Genomic DNA, 16,129 nt, shown 5'->3' on the forward strand with positions numbered 1-16,129 from the left:
TACTTGGGCAGGCTAAAGAAGCTGCTTAAGTGAGGCTGATCTTGGTTGCAGATCAATTAAGATTATGATGCATGGACTCATTCATTATGTAGCCAGCAGAGGTAGTAGAGAGCAAGGGGGAATATGGGAAGAGACAAAGAAGGTTATTAATTTGACAGTTTCCCTTACAGCCCATGAAGCTTGTGGATCTCTCTCCACGAGCAATGACTGCCTGCCCATCTCCCGTCATAGATATTAGTTTCAAAGTGGTTGCTGCAGGTTTTCCTGGTGTCATCACCACAGGTGTAGAAGAGGAGTCTTTTTGCTGCCTAGTACAAGAGACATCTTGGGACTTCCTACATGTAGTTAACATCAGTCAAGACTTATACGACTTCTACCCGGAGGATCTAGAATGTTTGTCTCCTGATTAAAGAGAGAAATCTCGTCTTCCCTGGTGTCCAGAGCAGTATCCCTTTAGGTCCTTTTTTTAGAGGTTGACACTGGAATGGCAGAAACAGGGCCTCTGAGGGTTCCATGAGTTCAAGGTGACACCACAGCTTACTGGGGCAGGCAAACAGTCTAACTGAAAGAGTAGATGACATCTTTCTAGTTGCGTGCCAGTATGTGAGGAAGCTGACATTATAAAGACAAAGTTTCACTCTTTTCCTTCAGAGAATGTTTAGAAAAAGATGTGCACACAAAATGAAAATGGATCCTTTCTTTCTTGTAGGCCCAAAACACATCTTGACCATGAATTGTTAAGGTCATTCCTGAGACAGAGAATGAACAAACCTTGAATCCTGGAGACTTAATTTCAGTCAGTTTGGGCCTATGTAAGAGGTCTAACTCTTGTAAGGAGGTCTGGGAAGGACTGAAGAAATCCTAACAGTGCTCTGAAACTAAGCAAACAGATTTTAATTTTGTAAGAAAGAATAAAGAGTACAAGCAACCTGGATCATGATGTACATGTAAGAGGTCTAGTTAGGTGCCTGATGAATCTGCTTGTGGATAAACAAGCCCAATTTGAGATCAACATAGCTTGTTACAAGTTTCACAGATCCATGGGTTGCTGTTTGAGTTGGAGTCCAAGTTTGCAGCATACTTCTTTTTTGTTTCTCACTTTGCTTCCATCCTCTGGAAGAAAGACACTTCATGTTGAGCTGCATCCAGTGCCAGAAGTTCCCTCCAGATGGGATAGGATTCTGTGCACTCCTTCCATATATTGATGTTGAATGACTTCACATCATTTTTGCACATATCATGGTACCTCCATAGAGGGGAACCTTGCTTTTTAGAGCCAACTCAAGTCTTGTGTACAAAAATATTTGGGGGGATTTGGTCTCCTCCCTTTCTCTTGACATGGCCAAACCATCGCAACCACCTCTTCTTGATAGTAGTTTCTAAGTGTACCAGTCTTGCATGCTCCAGACCTTGGTATATGATCATAGTCTTCTTGAGACTAGTTGTCATCCTGAAGCTTTTGCATGGCTCAGAAATTCTGCCCAAGAGACTTTTTCACAGAAGACTCACTGTAGGCAATCAAGGCTGCATGATCTGCAAATAGGAAGTCGCTCAGAAACAGCTCTTTCACCTTAGTTTTTGCTTTAAACCTGGTGATATTGAACAAGCCTCCATGTAGTCTGATTCAAAAATAAATGCCATCATTGCTGTCCTTAAATGCACAAAGAAGCAGGAATGAAAAGTAAATGCTAAAGAGCATCAGAACTAAGATAGACCCGTTTCACTCCTGTTGATGTCAACCATGTTTCTTTGTTTTCATACGCTATATTTGCCTTCATACCTTGATACAAAAAATGTAAATAACCAAAGGACTAACTCAGTAACACAAAACTTTTGTTATCTATTAGGTGCAGACTGCACAAGCTACAGCCTTGCAGCCAGGGGGAGATCCAGAGCAGAGTAGAATGTGAATAATCATTTATGCTGGTTATAGATGTTAAAATAAATAAATAAACCACAAATGGCACATTACGTTAAACTAGGCAGTACCCCACACTGAGCCTAGTGCATGTCCAGAAGAAGCATTGCATTAGTTTGACCAGGCTTGCCCAATGTCTGTATAGATCAGGTGCTTCAGTGAGGCTTTTTTGGTACTTTTATCCAATAGCAGGTTTAATCAGCTTTAGATAAAAGTGCCCAAAAGCCCTGGTGAAGCGCATAATATATACAAATGCTAGGGAACCAGATCAAATTAACAGGCTGCTTTTTCTGGTAAAGTGCAGTTTTCCCTTCTTTTTTATTTTATTTTAATGTCTGTCAGCAGCCTTAAAGAACAATGTATTTCTTAAATTTTCCTGAAAATTTAAGGCCTCTGGTTTTCATCTGAAGAAACTAACATGTAAAGCATCTATTACTTTCTTTGTATGTTGTTCTAACACCCTAACTGTTAAAAAGCTGTGGTTAGGTAAAATTTGATTTTGCCTCTCTAGCTTCAAGCCATTGGTTTCTGCTACGTCTTTTTCTAAATTAAATAATTCTTTAGCAACTGGGTATTTTCCACCTATGAGTTAAATAGTATAATTAAGTAACTTCTTGGTCTTTCTTGCTGAAAAACTAAATAGCTTGAATTCCTTAATCTCCCAGCATAAACATTTTCTCTATTCCTTAAATCATTTGTGTTCTTTTCCATTTTTTCCACATATACTTTAAAAATGAAAAAAAATGATGAATTATCAGTCTCATACAGTATACAGATGCTTCATGCTGGATACAGATATAAAATATCTGTCCCATAAACTCTTATCTGTACCCCTATTTATATGCATTAGCCCTTTTGCCAGAGTATTGAATCAGGAGTTAATATTCAGTTATTTGTCCACTGTAACTTTCTAAATCAGGAGCTGACAATTATTTCGGGTGGAGGGCCACTTACCAAGTTTTGGCAAGTTGTCAAGGGCCACATGGGTAGCCCCACCACTTTCATAGATTTCATAGACATCAAGGCTGGAAGGGACCTCGGAAGATCATCGAGTCCAGCCCCCTGGCTGCCATCTTGGTTCCAGAAGTCCCACCCCCTAACCCCCAGCCTTTGCCACCAGAAGTCCCTCCCCTTACCCCCAAAAATACTGAATTGTTTTGGACCTTGTACCAATATGTCCCACTACGTGACACAACCCCTACCCTATTTTAGGTTGGGAAAGTATTTGCAAAAAAAAATTTTTGTTTTGAATAAGCATTAAATGAAAAGAAGCCCATATCAGTTTTCAACTGGAGGACACTCAATCCGAATTTTTAACATGAGGACTCTCATTAGTTTTCAGTTTTTAAAAAAAAGTAAATTATGGACATCTTAAAATTAGTTACAAGGTGATAAGCCTACCAAGAGATAAGAAGAGATGATGGCCTTATCAACAGGCAGGAAAACCAAGGTGTTTCCAAGGAATACTACCATTTATAACCATGATCGTCTGTACTGAACAGGACATCTCTAGGGTATCCCTGAGTGGTTGAATGATTGGAAGCATGTCCACTATTCCTGTTTTTATGTCCCAGGACAAAAATAGATTAATACACAAATTCAACCCTCCAAGCTTCCTAGGTATTATAATATATAGAAATACTCAGAAAAGGTATACTGAACTTGATTTAATCTTTTTTTTTAAATACAAAAAAACACAACAAACCTGACCTGAGGATGAAATTCTGCAAAAATACACAAGCATTTTGCCAACAAAGGATGCAAATATGTTCAGATTTTCACTGTAATAGTCATAATTGCTGATAAGACATTAATAACAACTGGTCAGCATGCATGTCAACTGCCACAGGTTAAAAAGTATAGAATGATTTTTACCTTCTGTATGCCTTCAAATGTTGCATAAATTTTCCTCTTAGTAAGCTTTGTCAGGTATTTCTCACCTGAAACTTCTTTGAACACAGAATTTAATCTAGCCCTCAACTACAATATAATATGAGCATGAATTAATAAAACAATGTAAACAGTGAGATATTATAGTGTAGGGAGCATTTTGTATATTAGATAAAAGAAGAAACAAATTAATGGAAAAATATAGCTATGGATATAGCTATAGCCATGCAGAAACAAACTGAAAGAAAACAATGGGTGCAAAGAAGTCTGATTTTAAAAAACGTGACAATTAAGATTTTCTTTGCAACCTTAATTTGATCCCATTTTATTATAAAGTCCTTAATTGTATGATTACATACAATTTCTCTATAGGACTCCTACCTTATTCAGTGCTCTGGATAGACTACCTAAACACAATCTTCTAATAGAAACTGTCAGGCAACTTTACCTAAAAGTTATACTATCAGCTCTGTCTATAATGTACAAAGCAAACTGTACATTTTAAATGCTTTATATCTATCTGTTTATCTATATATACACACACACACAAACATATAACACTGTTTATCTACAGTACTGTAATATTCTCACATACACAACTCCAACAGATGATGCTTTACAATCCTAGATATCTGTCACATTCTCTGTTTACTCATATGTCTCCATCACCACATTATTTAAGCTATGTTGATCATGTCTGCTCCAAATTTTGGTTGGTACCTGGAGTAACTATTTCTTTAAATAAGCTGACAGAGTGGACTTAAAAATTGAAATCTACACACATTTTTCTTTTCAGAGAACAGATGCAGGAAGCAAATTATATTTGAAAAAGTATATCAGAGCATTTAACTGAGCTGAAATACATCAGATGTCAGAAACGTGGCATTAGAGGGGAGATGCCTACCTACCAGAAACTTAACAAATATGAATTAATTAAATGTAGTCTTTTTTACTTTCTATGCAATCTTCTTCAAAACAGCATTGCTCCAGATATCTGAGAACACCTGAATTCCCATTTCTCCCCATTGCTATTCTGAACTGATATAAATTAAAGATAATCAAAAAGGAGGGCAATACTTAGGCTTACCCTCTTCAAAGTGTAGCACCCAACATAAAAACTGGCTTACCTTTGACTCCTGAAAGTTTCATCAAAATCTTTATTCTCATTGTGCTGGTGAAGGTAGGAATGCTTATAATTATGTTGCCTAGCATCATTATCACATCCCATCTCCAATTTCCTGTAACTAGTATATTCATTGTTTACTGTGCTCTATGCTGAGTATCTGCCCCAGACTGTTTTTTTTTTTAATGATTCATCAGAATTATTCAGCCATATCTCAAAACAAGGTTGAGGAAAATACATTGTTTTGCCACTGTTAAAAAATTCTTGTAACCAACCATTTCATTGACAAACTCTGTCTCCCTGCTTTGGAGCAAGGAACTGAAATTTGGCCAACTGTCAAACTCAGAAAAATCATGGTTTAGACAGACTACTCAGTAAAGACTTAATTTGACACTGTCAGCTAAATTCTCCAAAGATTTCCTCTATACAGTACAGGCTCCAGCTAAGAGTTGCAAAAGCTTAGCAGGACATACTCTGCAGTAATTCCTCTGGGCTCCTAGGGGCTGGCCACAGCAACTGAGATCCCACTGCTGGAGCCTAGGAGGAGGACAAGTTACCTGACAGGAATCCTGACAGGTGAACAACAGAAGATTAACAATAAGATAGGAACTGGGGCAGGAGAGAGAAAGGGGCATTGATAAGCTGTCATGATGGGAGAAGACAGCATCTGTCATACACATTAGTCTGACCCCTTATGAATAAGCATTATGAACCCGTATTTAATTACATGAACACACCCATTTTTTTTAAGAAGTAAGGAATTGCAGGAGAAAGGCTGATCTTATAGATTAGATAGCTGAATGAGACCCTGGAGAACTTGACACTATTACTGTATCTACCACAGAGTTCCTATGTGATGGGCAAATTACATAAACTATTATATAAACTTCCATGTGGATGACACAACTCATTGTGTCACTTTATGAAACACGAGGTCAGATTTGTAGAAGCTATGAGGCATTATACCTAGAGCCAACCCAATCAGGGTGTGGGGCCCAGGGCAAATCAACCCATGCAGGCTCTCCCTCCCTGTTCCAACCACACCCACCCACCCCGGACCTGAAGAAGCTGCTGCCGGCAGCAGTGGTGGGGAGGGGGCGAAGGGGAGACAGCGAGTGGCTGGACTCAAAGCAAGTGGCGGCAGCACAGAGTCACCACGGCTGTTCTGCCCAGCTTCGCGGGTCCCCCCAAGTGCAGGGCCCGGGCAGTCACCCCAATTCGCCCCTCCTTAGGGACCGCTCTGATCACACCTATACTTGAAGTCAGTGGCACATACTGAATATATGAAGGACTATTGAAATGCTAAGCACTCTGAAAAATCAGGCTACTGAATTGTAAGCTACCATCAAAACTTAATAGACTCTTGAAAACATTGGCATCTCTTAAACTTGATTTCTTACCTGGCAAATTAGGAAACTACTTCATGGTGATATTTGAAATAGTTCATAAATGCTTGTAAAGTACTGAAATATCATGGTGATGATGAGTAACATAGAAACGCCCATAAGGAAATTAATAAGTCTATATTGGAAACAGAGTTTGGATTCTGTGCAGTACATAAGGCATGGGGTCTCAAGGTAAATGAACAACTGAAGGACTATTGAACGACTACATATTCATATAGTTTCTCCATCTGTACTTAAAGCGGAGGTACTGTGGAAAAGACGATGCGATCATTTACTTAAAGACTAAAATAATGCAAAGAGGCCAAATTAACATTGTTTAGGCACCCTTAATTCTGACACTTGGTGACCTTTAAGTGCTTGCCTTCAGCAAGAATTGGTCTTCTAACGTCATGTTTTATAAAGCATACTGAAGGTGTGTTGTTATACTCCCTTCATCACAATGCTATCTAGATGTGATTCTGTGGTGTATTAAGTAATATAGTTAAGAACTATTTCATTTAATTTGTCCTTTCTCCCATCACCCATTCCCCTCCACCCTGAAGTTTGAGCTAACAAACCCACAAATTAAAATATTGGGTGGGTGAAGAGTTACATCTCAGGAATATTTCAAACTCTGTAACTCCCTTTCAATCGTAGAGTTTGTGATCACTGACTTTTCATGCAGTCTGTACAGCTCATCTCTTTTAAGCTATGGATGAGGAGGGTTAGGGAAGAACTGGTTTCTATGACTTATTTTAACATATTGTATTCATCCTCACACACTTCAAAAACCAGCAATTTGTATTAAGTAAAAAATACATACATTAGGAAGGGATGAAACACAAAGTACTGGATTTTTTCACTTAAAACAGGCTCTTCCCCCCACAAAAAGCAGCTGTTGGAAATTGCGATCTGCGCCTTAAGCAAGGAAACACGATAATAGAAGCTTCTGCAGCTCAAGCTATTGCTGAGAGAAAGAGAAAATAAAACTGTACACGCTGCACAGTGGGGCAACACAGTGAGCATGCTGCTGAATTGGACACCTTCCCTTTCTACCACAGCAGAAGTTTGGGATACAAAAGCTGACTGGAAGATAAAAGGCAGTTTGGCTCAGACAGCAACACCTGTGTCATCTTGATCCCCCAGCTGCAGCTGCCTGGGTCTTCCCTGGGAAAATGTCTTACTTAACTGCATTTTCTTCACTCTGTCTTACAAAAACAAGATGCACTGCCTATTCAGGGGCATGTTGTATGCAAGAAAATATGGTATGAAAGGAAATGGAAACCATCTCACTGGAAAAATTTGTTATGAAAAATGAAGAGTTAAAAGTGCTGGTGAAGAGGAAGAAAAAATAAACTTTTCTGAGAGAAAGTGACTTCAAATATTTCTTTCCTTTCACTAAATCTAAAAAACAGAAGGCAATGTCATGATTTTTTTTCATTTAACTGTAGAGAGCTTCATCTCCAGTATGTTCCCTGCATTTTTCTCTAAATATGTAGAACAACCTCAAGTGACTACCATTGTCTTATTTGTGGCATGCTGAATTTTATTACATTTTCTCTGATCTCTGAAAGAAAAAAGCTACAACTACTGAAACTACGGAAATGGACAGTATGCAAGCCAGCTCTATCAGTATCAAAAACTTACAGTAAAATTGAAGGAATTGGCAGTGAATACTAATGTACAGTTACTCTCTAAAACTGTACTTTTAAAGTCATTTTCAACACAACTATATTAATAACAATGTTTAACATTTACAAAGATCATTTCATTAGTGCGTATCAAAGTGAATTCCAGAGGTAAGTATCACTTCATTCACAAGGGAAGAAATGAGAATGCAAAGAAATTATGTGACTTTTCAGATGTAGATAAAGGAAAGCTTTTAATAGTAGCTGATTTTTTTACTCCATAGCCAACAGCCTATTCATTAGACCAAACTACTCCATGATTGTTTCTACCACTGTTTCTTTAGTTTTCTTAAGTGCTGACACACACATCTCAATGAAATTTATGGAAGCTGCCCAGATGGACCAGTCAAACTCTTTAAACTTCAGTTGGCCCAAAAAATCTTGTTTCAGCATTCTCAAGTTATATGAAAAGCACTATTTTACCAATGGAATAACAAGTTAATTATCACTTTAGTTTGTTAAATATGAAATACAAATATGAAATATAAAAACGAAAATTCCCTCCAATCTAACTTTAATTTTCTCTCTCTGCCATTTGACAGGGTATATACAGGAATATGGAAAACATATCTAATTCTGCATAACCCAGTTCTTTTTTCTTGTAAAATGCTTGCGTACCACTTTGACAAACCAGGCTAGATTAGATAAGAAACAAAAATACTGGGTTTTCATTGGGTTTTTTTAATCAAATCTGTTAAGTCATGTATTTTTTATTATTTAACTTCTTGGCAAATGAATGTTCATATTCCTTTACCAGCTACTGTATTTATTCCAATCAGGCATTTATATTACCTTTTGTTTTACACTGGTATCTGCAGAGTAATACACTGTGTGTGCATCTGCATACATTTCTGTTCCTAGAGTAACCTTCACCCTACTAGAGGTTATTGTTTCAATGCCTCTCTGACAAATAGCATGAGAGTATATGTAAATCCTGTATTTATAATAGGATACAGAGGTCAAAAGCAGCATGTTAGTTTAATTATATCATGCTTTAGATATAAAAACCAAATAAATTCCTCCCATCAGTCTTGCTCTCATCGCCTTGTGCAATGAATAACAAATATAGCAATATCTAGTAAAACTTTTATTTAACTAATTTCAGGATCAAGAAGCAGCAGAAAACAGCAAATGTTAGCAGTGGATTGATTTTCATCACAGAGATGTCAATCACTAATTTTAATAGTGACAATCAGCTAGCAGTAAACTTGGATTTAATTCCAACTATATCTACTTAAACCCATTTTGCATTAATACTCTATTCATTTCCCTAAAGAAAAAATAATACTTATGTGCTAACTTATTGAATTGGAACTCAAAATAGGTTTTACATTACATCTGGTATTATAGAATATTTGCTACATCTAACTGCTTACAGTACATGCCTTTAAGGCAGGGGTGGGCAAAATATGGTCCACAGGCTACATCCAACCCACCAGGCCATTCTATCTGGCCTGCAGGGCCCCTAAAAAATTTAGAAAATTAATATATCTGCCCTTGGCTGCCTGTCAAAGTTGACAGAAGCCAGGCAATAGGACCCAGGAGAAGCCACCAGCAGGATCAAGTGGCTGCAGAAGCAAGGCCCGATGCTCCCACTCCCAGCCAGAAGCCCCATGCCAAGCAGAAGCTGCTGCACTGGGCCCCTGGGGCTGTTCCTGCCTCCCTCTGCTGGAGGGAAATTCAGATAAGAAGTGGGGGGAAGTACAGGAGGACTGCAGGCAATTATCCCAGTCCTCGGGGTTGGGCTGAGACTGCTGCTGAAGTCCCGGCACTGCAGCTGGGAGCCACATGTTGCCAGAGCAGCTGGCGGGGGGGGGGGCAGGAGTGGAGTGGAGTGGAGTGGAAAGGAGTGATGACAGCCACAGGCAGAGAAGCTGTGAAAACAGCTGCAGGAGGGGGGAAGGGGCAGCAAGTGGGTATGTGGAACACAGCAACAGCTGGGAATGTAGGGTCTATGCTGGTGCACTGGTGCCAGGGCCAATAGGGACCCTGAGTGGGACGGCAGGAGTGCAGGGCTGGGCTGGCAGGGCTCTAGAGCCAGGCCGGGACACCCTCTCCCTGCTGGCTCACCCCAGCCCAGCTCCAAAGAGCCCTGCCAGCCCACACCCCACACTCCTGCCAACCCACTCTGGACCCCACTGGTGCTGGCTCCAGTGTACTGTCTGGACCCTGCACTCCTGCCTAGCTGTTGCTGTGCTCCACGTACCCACTCATTGCCACTTCCCCTAGCCTGCTGCAGCCATTTTCCCACCACTGGCACCACTCCCCTCCAGACACTCAGGCACCACAAGGTTGCTGGCTTTAGCACCGGGCCATAGGATGCAGCAGGAGCCAGCCTGGCCCCTGCTATTCTTGGCTGGCCCTCTGTGGTGCTGGCTATGCCAGTCTAGCTCCTCCTGTGTCCTACAGTCTTGGCCGTGCAGTTGAGACACGGTGTCAGAGCTGTGAGCTGGGGGAGGGAAGAGGGGGACAGGGAAGTGGCAGAAGGGCAGCAGTGGCAGACAGGAGGAAGTTGCTGCAAGTGGGAGCACGGGGCTGCACCAGTGCCCTGGGGCCAGCAACAGCAGGAGCATGGAACCTGGGCTTTGAGAGCACTGTGGGGGGCTCTGCTTGCTGTGAGGGGGGACTGTGGGCAAATCCTCCCCACTACACTTACCACAACCCTCCCCAGCCACTCTCCCCCCAGACATTCACAGCCCCCACAAAACCCATACCCACCCACACCACATACTCATACATACTCCCCCACCCCACATACACACACACCCCCCAAACCTGCCACACACACACACACCCTTACCCTCCCCCACACTCCACATACCCACACACCCATACCTACCCACCCACCCCGCTATTAAGATATTGTGCAACCACTTCTGTTTACACTACTCCAAACAGATGTAAACCAAGACAAAAATAGTTTTTGAAATCAAATGAATTAATGTTGTATTAAATGTTTGATTTTTAGAATATAATTTGGTATTTTTCTGGTTCCGAGATAGCAAAACCTTGCTAAAAGGAGCAGTGCTTGTGGGGCAAAGGGAGGGACTTCAGATGGCAAAGGTCAGGAGCTAAGGGTAGGACTTTTGGTTCCATGATGGTGACCAAGGGGCGGGGCACTTGTCAAGGGGTGGGGCTACCCTTGTGGCCCTTGACAGCTTGCCAAAACTAATTAAGTGGCCCACTTCCCAAAATAACTGCCCACCCCTGCTTTAAGGATACGTGTACAAATGTATTTATGTAATTTAACATGATACATAGTTGTTAAAATAGGATGCAAAGAGGTCAATTCTTTTGAACTCAAATATTCTGTAACACGTAGAATCTCTATTGCCTAAGTTGTTTTCTTAATATTTTACAACAATTAATCATAAGACTAAGTCTGAGACAATTACATGCAAATTAAATAAAATACAGCACTAGTGAATCGTCCCCATAATTGATGCATCTTAGGCCCAGTACACAGTTTCTAATGGAGCAATAGGATCTCTTCTCCAATCCAAGCAGTTATGCCTCCTGCCATGCCTCACGTGCATGGCATGGCATGTAATTTTGGGATCAACGATCAGATTCTAATTGTATCTCTATTATTTGCCAATGCAGGCGATACCTGGGAACATATTTGGACAACTTGAAAACAGGATGGCTGGTGAAACAGTTGCTGTTCTGGGACCAGGACTGATAATTAGCTGATTGCTAGTTGGTTCCAGCCTTGGGACTGCACTAGAGTGCAGCCAGCATCAGGCTTCAGAGCAGGGGGACCCTATCATAGATTCAATTTAAGCAGTAATGAAAAACAGCTACAAAATTATTACACATTTTGAGGAATAATTTTGTGGCCTGTTTGGTGCTTCGTGGTACCATTAATTGCCTAAACATGTGGCCAGATTACAATTTAAGATATGATTAACAAGTTAATCATGTCTTAACTGTAACATTGGCCAGGGGCATTAGATTTGCCTATGCATTAATTATCTATTTTTAAAATTTGGGAATCGGTTTGTTTTAACGTATGAAATAACTTCTAGAACCAAAAATAATGAGTCTAATTCTGATACTACACTAGTTTTATAGTAGGGGTACTCTCAACCACCTCAGCGTAACGACTACTGTTTTTTAACCAGCATGAGAGTAGAAATGAAAAACCAGGAAAAAAAAGCCCTTTGAAAACAAATTTATTTGAAAAATCTATGAGTTAGTTCCTGCATATCCCTTTAAACTTTTGGTCACACTTTATATTAAGGATCCACAATCTTTAAATGTTTCAGTGTGTGAAGTTAATAAATTGTCAAACATGTTTACATATTTATAAAGATACCAATGATAGCAAAGTAATATTCAGGCAATTCTGAAATGATGGAGTTTACAAAATGCAAATGTAAAATGTGGTAGCGGATTTAACAAGATCTTCAAACTCCATAAACAAGTGATAAATGGTAAGCAAACCTACCAGTCAAGAAAAGTAAGTATCCCTAAAATATCTCCCAGTTGGCTTCACCAACCAAACAGCAGCTGAAACTCATTTAAATTGCAGCCAGCTAACTTATTTATGTCTCAATCACACTATCAATGCCCAAAGGCAATGTATAAAAGGTGGATGTTAACATACTGAAGGCACCACATCCTTCTTAAGAACAATACAGACATATTAAGAGAAGAGATATTGATGAAATGCTAGCCACACAACCTTTCAGGAGATTCCTTGGAGCAAAAGAGCTATTGCCCATGATTCTCTTCAAAAGTAAAAGTGTGGACATTCAAAAGTATGGGTGGGCAACCCCTGGCATAGGTGTCAGAGCATCGCACGTGAAGACATTTTGTTTGACACATGTGCCTTGGGGCAGGCAGTGGGGAAGGAGCCCGGGCTGTACTGCCACAAATATCAGGCCCTTGTGGCTCCTCCTCCATCTGCCCCAGCACGCCAATATCTCACACGTCAAGGTTGCAAGCGTTTTTGGCACTCTGCCCAAAAACACTGCTGACCCCTGTTCTAATGCGATCCTGCCAGGTCCAGATAGAGAACACAGGAAAACCAGCAGTATGTCAGGGCCATTGGTATGACAGGCCTATGACAAAACAAGCATGGAGACCTGAGCTACTTCTGATACTAGCTAGAATCAACCAAAAATCTTTAAATCATTAACAGCCAAAAAGTGCTGTGCATCTCTCACAATTTTATCAGTAAAAAATTATTTTCTAAAAGAACTATTTTACCAACTGCTTCACTAATTCAAAGAAAGTTTGAAAAAAGGCTCGTTTTCATTTTTCCTGGTCACAATTCCTACTTTCAATGTTATAATGATGAGCAATCCCTGCTGCTACTATCACTGCAGCCTCTTCACTCCTGAAAAAATTCTTCCTGCAGGTTTATATGACACATAGAAGATATACCAATTGCACTCTCATAGTTTTTTTTGAGCAACTGGAAAAGAATTCAGCTTTTCAAAGTGTCCACTTACTTGAAGAAAAAACTTAAATAAGCCCAGTGGAACTTTGACCAATAGCCCTAATCACCTGTATTAGTCCTATGCCAGCTGTTGTGGCATGAAGATCCCATATATCCACAGAACCTTACTTGGAAGTACTTTATCTCCTGACAATACTAGGGTCAGTAGATAAAGGATGCCAACCGGAGATGCAAACCTTCATGACAAAGCTACCATAACAAGGCAGCAGTATCAGCATAGACTGACTCCTAAAGCGAAGCAATGTGTGGCACCAAAGGTAAGCTAATAAGAATGGGGTGCGCTGCACAGCATGGGATGCACTGACTTACCATGCGGACATGGCTACACTGCATCCAGTGAAGTGGTGAAGTGACTCAGCTTCTAGAGGAGGGCTAGAATATAATGGATAATGACTAACCTGTGGCCCACTAATTAGAGCACTCTACTGAGAAAAAGACAATATATAGATGACAGAAAAGCATCTTCACACAGGAGCCAGGCAACACTTCCCACAGGAGGTGAAGGAAGAAGGGAATGTACCAGGCAATGGGACTAAGAATTGATGACAAACTGTGATTGGGTTACCATAGTGAAAAACAGTGGTGTCAAAGGAATAGGTCTGCACTGGATACTTACATTAGCAAGTGGAGAAACTGAGACAAAGGACTATTGCAGATACTTCTGAGTGGGTGTTTTACTTCCTACTTATACAAACATGATTGTTCTTTATGTTCCTTTTCTCCAATTCCATGCTACTTTTGCACAAATAATTCACATAAAATACTCTTCATTTTATTCACAGACTAAGCACTTGCAAGAAAGTAAGTAGTGCCTGTCAGTGGTGTTCAGTGGACATAATTAGTTTTCTGCAGTTCTGGGTAGAGGTTTGAGTCAATATGCTTGTTAACATTAAGAGGAAATTCTATTTAGATGAACCTGGCTCTTGTTCCTGCCAACACCACCCCTGGTAGAAGGGTTACACATCAGAGTCTCCAGAATGTCATTCATTGTATTGTTAAATATAGAAGAATAGGAGGGTCATACAGCAATCTGGCACATCAGTTTCTACTCATTAGAGCTGCTGGTTTTACAGTACATGAATCTTGAAAAACATGAGACACAATGAAAGGACATGCAATTAATAGATAACGCTTAGGGTTATCTCTTCTCTACAGCACCAAATGCCTATAATGGAGTGAGTCCGCTCTAATACCAAGGAAGATTAGATTTATATATCCTAGAAAACGTGTTATGTGCTGATGAACAGCATAAAATTGACATAATGGCTCTTCAGGGCTATAAACGTGGCTTTTCCCTACTTTAATTGGCGACGACTAGATTGACCTTTTCTCTATAATTGTAACTACAGTACAGCAATTAGACAAATCACCACCTCTATCGTTTCACACGCACATTAAATAAAAAGTGAACCAAGTAATTCTCAGTTACCAACTTCAGGCTGGTGTTAAAGTACAACTGCATTTACATCTGCACTCATGTGGACAAGGTTCCATTTCTAGCAAGAAATAATTAAAGCTGGAATGAAAAAAAAATCCACTGCACCATATACTGTAATAAGAAGTGACAAATATGTTAGAAGCACTGTAACATCCATTACCCAGAACATCTCTTGATCATGTCACAAGTGAACACTGCTGTCTGTCACTATTACTGTACTAAAAAGATGTTTTTCAGAAGTTTACATTTTTCATATACCTTTTGGCTGACTGCAACTGATAGCTATTGTTTAATATGTAGTTCTAGCAATATGGACATTTGGTATTAATGCAGATTCTGCCTTTTCAAAGTGCAACCTGTGTATCTCGAAAAGCCCAGAGATTGCTAACGGACTGGGTTTTGTGACTCATACTTCTATATTAGAACACTGCTTTCTTCAGCCAAAAAACAAGAATCACTGTGGGTTGGTTCATACTGAATGTCAATGTAATAAAATAGTCGAATCTCACTTTAATAAGAAGCTACCTTTACCTAAGAAACAGTCTCACCAAGTTCCATACTATATAATATACCATTATAAAACTGTAAAAATGAATACACACAACATTAAAAGAAATATACAAACACATAAAGGTAGATGAATATGAACTGCTGCTCTCAATATACAGATACGGAAACACAGATTCAATGACTTCCCTGTAAAAATGCATAAGCTGTTTTTTAACTAACTTACTACATGAACTTGCTAAGCCATGTAAAATTCTCTAAATGTAAGCTTACACCCCTCCAAGACTTCAGAATAAAATAGAAATTTTTTACAATATTTCATGTTTCTGAGTCCTAATGATTCAGTCTTCTATAATTAAAACACTAGAATACAAAATTATATGGAACTATTTGGCAGAGATCACAAGACTTGGGAAAGTGCAAGTTATTACCCTACTGGTATCTGTTTAACACTGTTATTTTCCTGTCCTTTTGTTGGGAGAGACTGATCACAATATGCAGCAAGCAATACACAGAGGAGGGTGCCTACTACTAAAGCATTCACTGCTGACTGTTATAGTGACTGGCATTATCAGGAGTCTCAAAAGAGGATGTTTATTCTACCCTGCAGGCCAGCAGTATAGATTTCATAGACATTAGGGCTGGAAGGGACCTCGGAAGATCATCGAGTCCAGCCCCCTGCCCAAAGGGCAGGAAGTCAGCTGGGGTCATAG

The 16,129-nt window shown here is 39.9% G+C and overlaps 1 protein-coding gene and 1 long non-coding RNA gene across 2 annotated transcripts in view; both read right to left on the reverse strand.

The window, feature by feature from the left end:
- The window catches only part of FBXL17 (F-box and leucine rich repeat protein 17), a gene marked incomplete at its 5' end in the record, with an annotated part of 503,150 nt that overhangs the window by 268,258 nt on the left and 218,763 nt on the right, over positions 1–16,129 (reverse strand). The gene's annotated exons all lie outside the window — the stretch shown is intronic.
- On the reverse strand, positions 992–15,347 carry LOC109308159. The gene is made up of 3 exons (XR_002100511.1): positions 15,338–15,347; positions 7,545–7,547; positions 992–1,080 (listed from the first exon to the last, which is right to left on the reverse strand). It is a non-coding gene; the product is annotated as an uncharacterized LOC109308159 (long non-coding RNA).

The sequence above is a fragment of the Crocodylus porosus genome, unplaced genomic scaffold (assembly GCF_001723895.1).
Source record: "Crocodylus porosus isolate Cpor-Errol unplaced genomic scaffold, CroPor_comp1, whole genome shotgun sequence".
NCBI classification, from domain to species: domain Eukaryota; kingdom Metazoa; phylum Chordata; order Crocodylia; family Crocodylidae; genus Crocodylus; species Crocodylus porosus.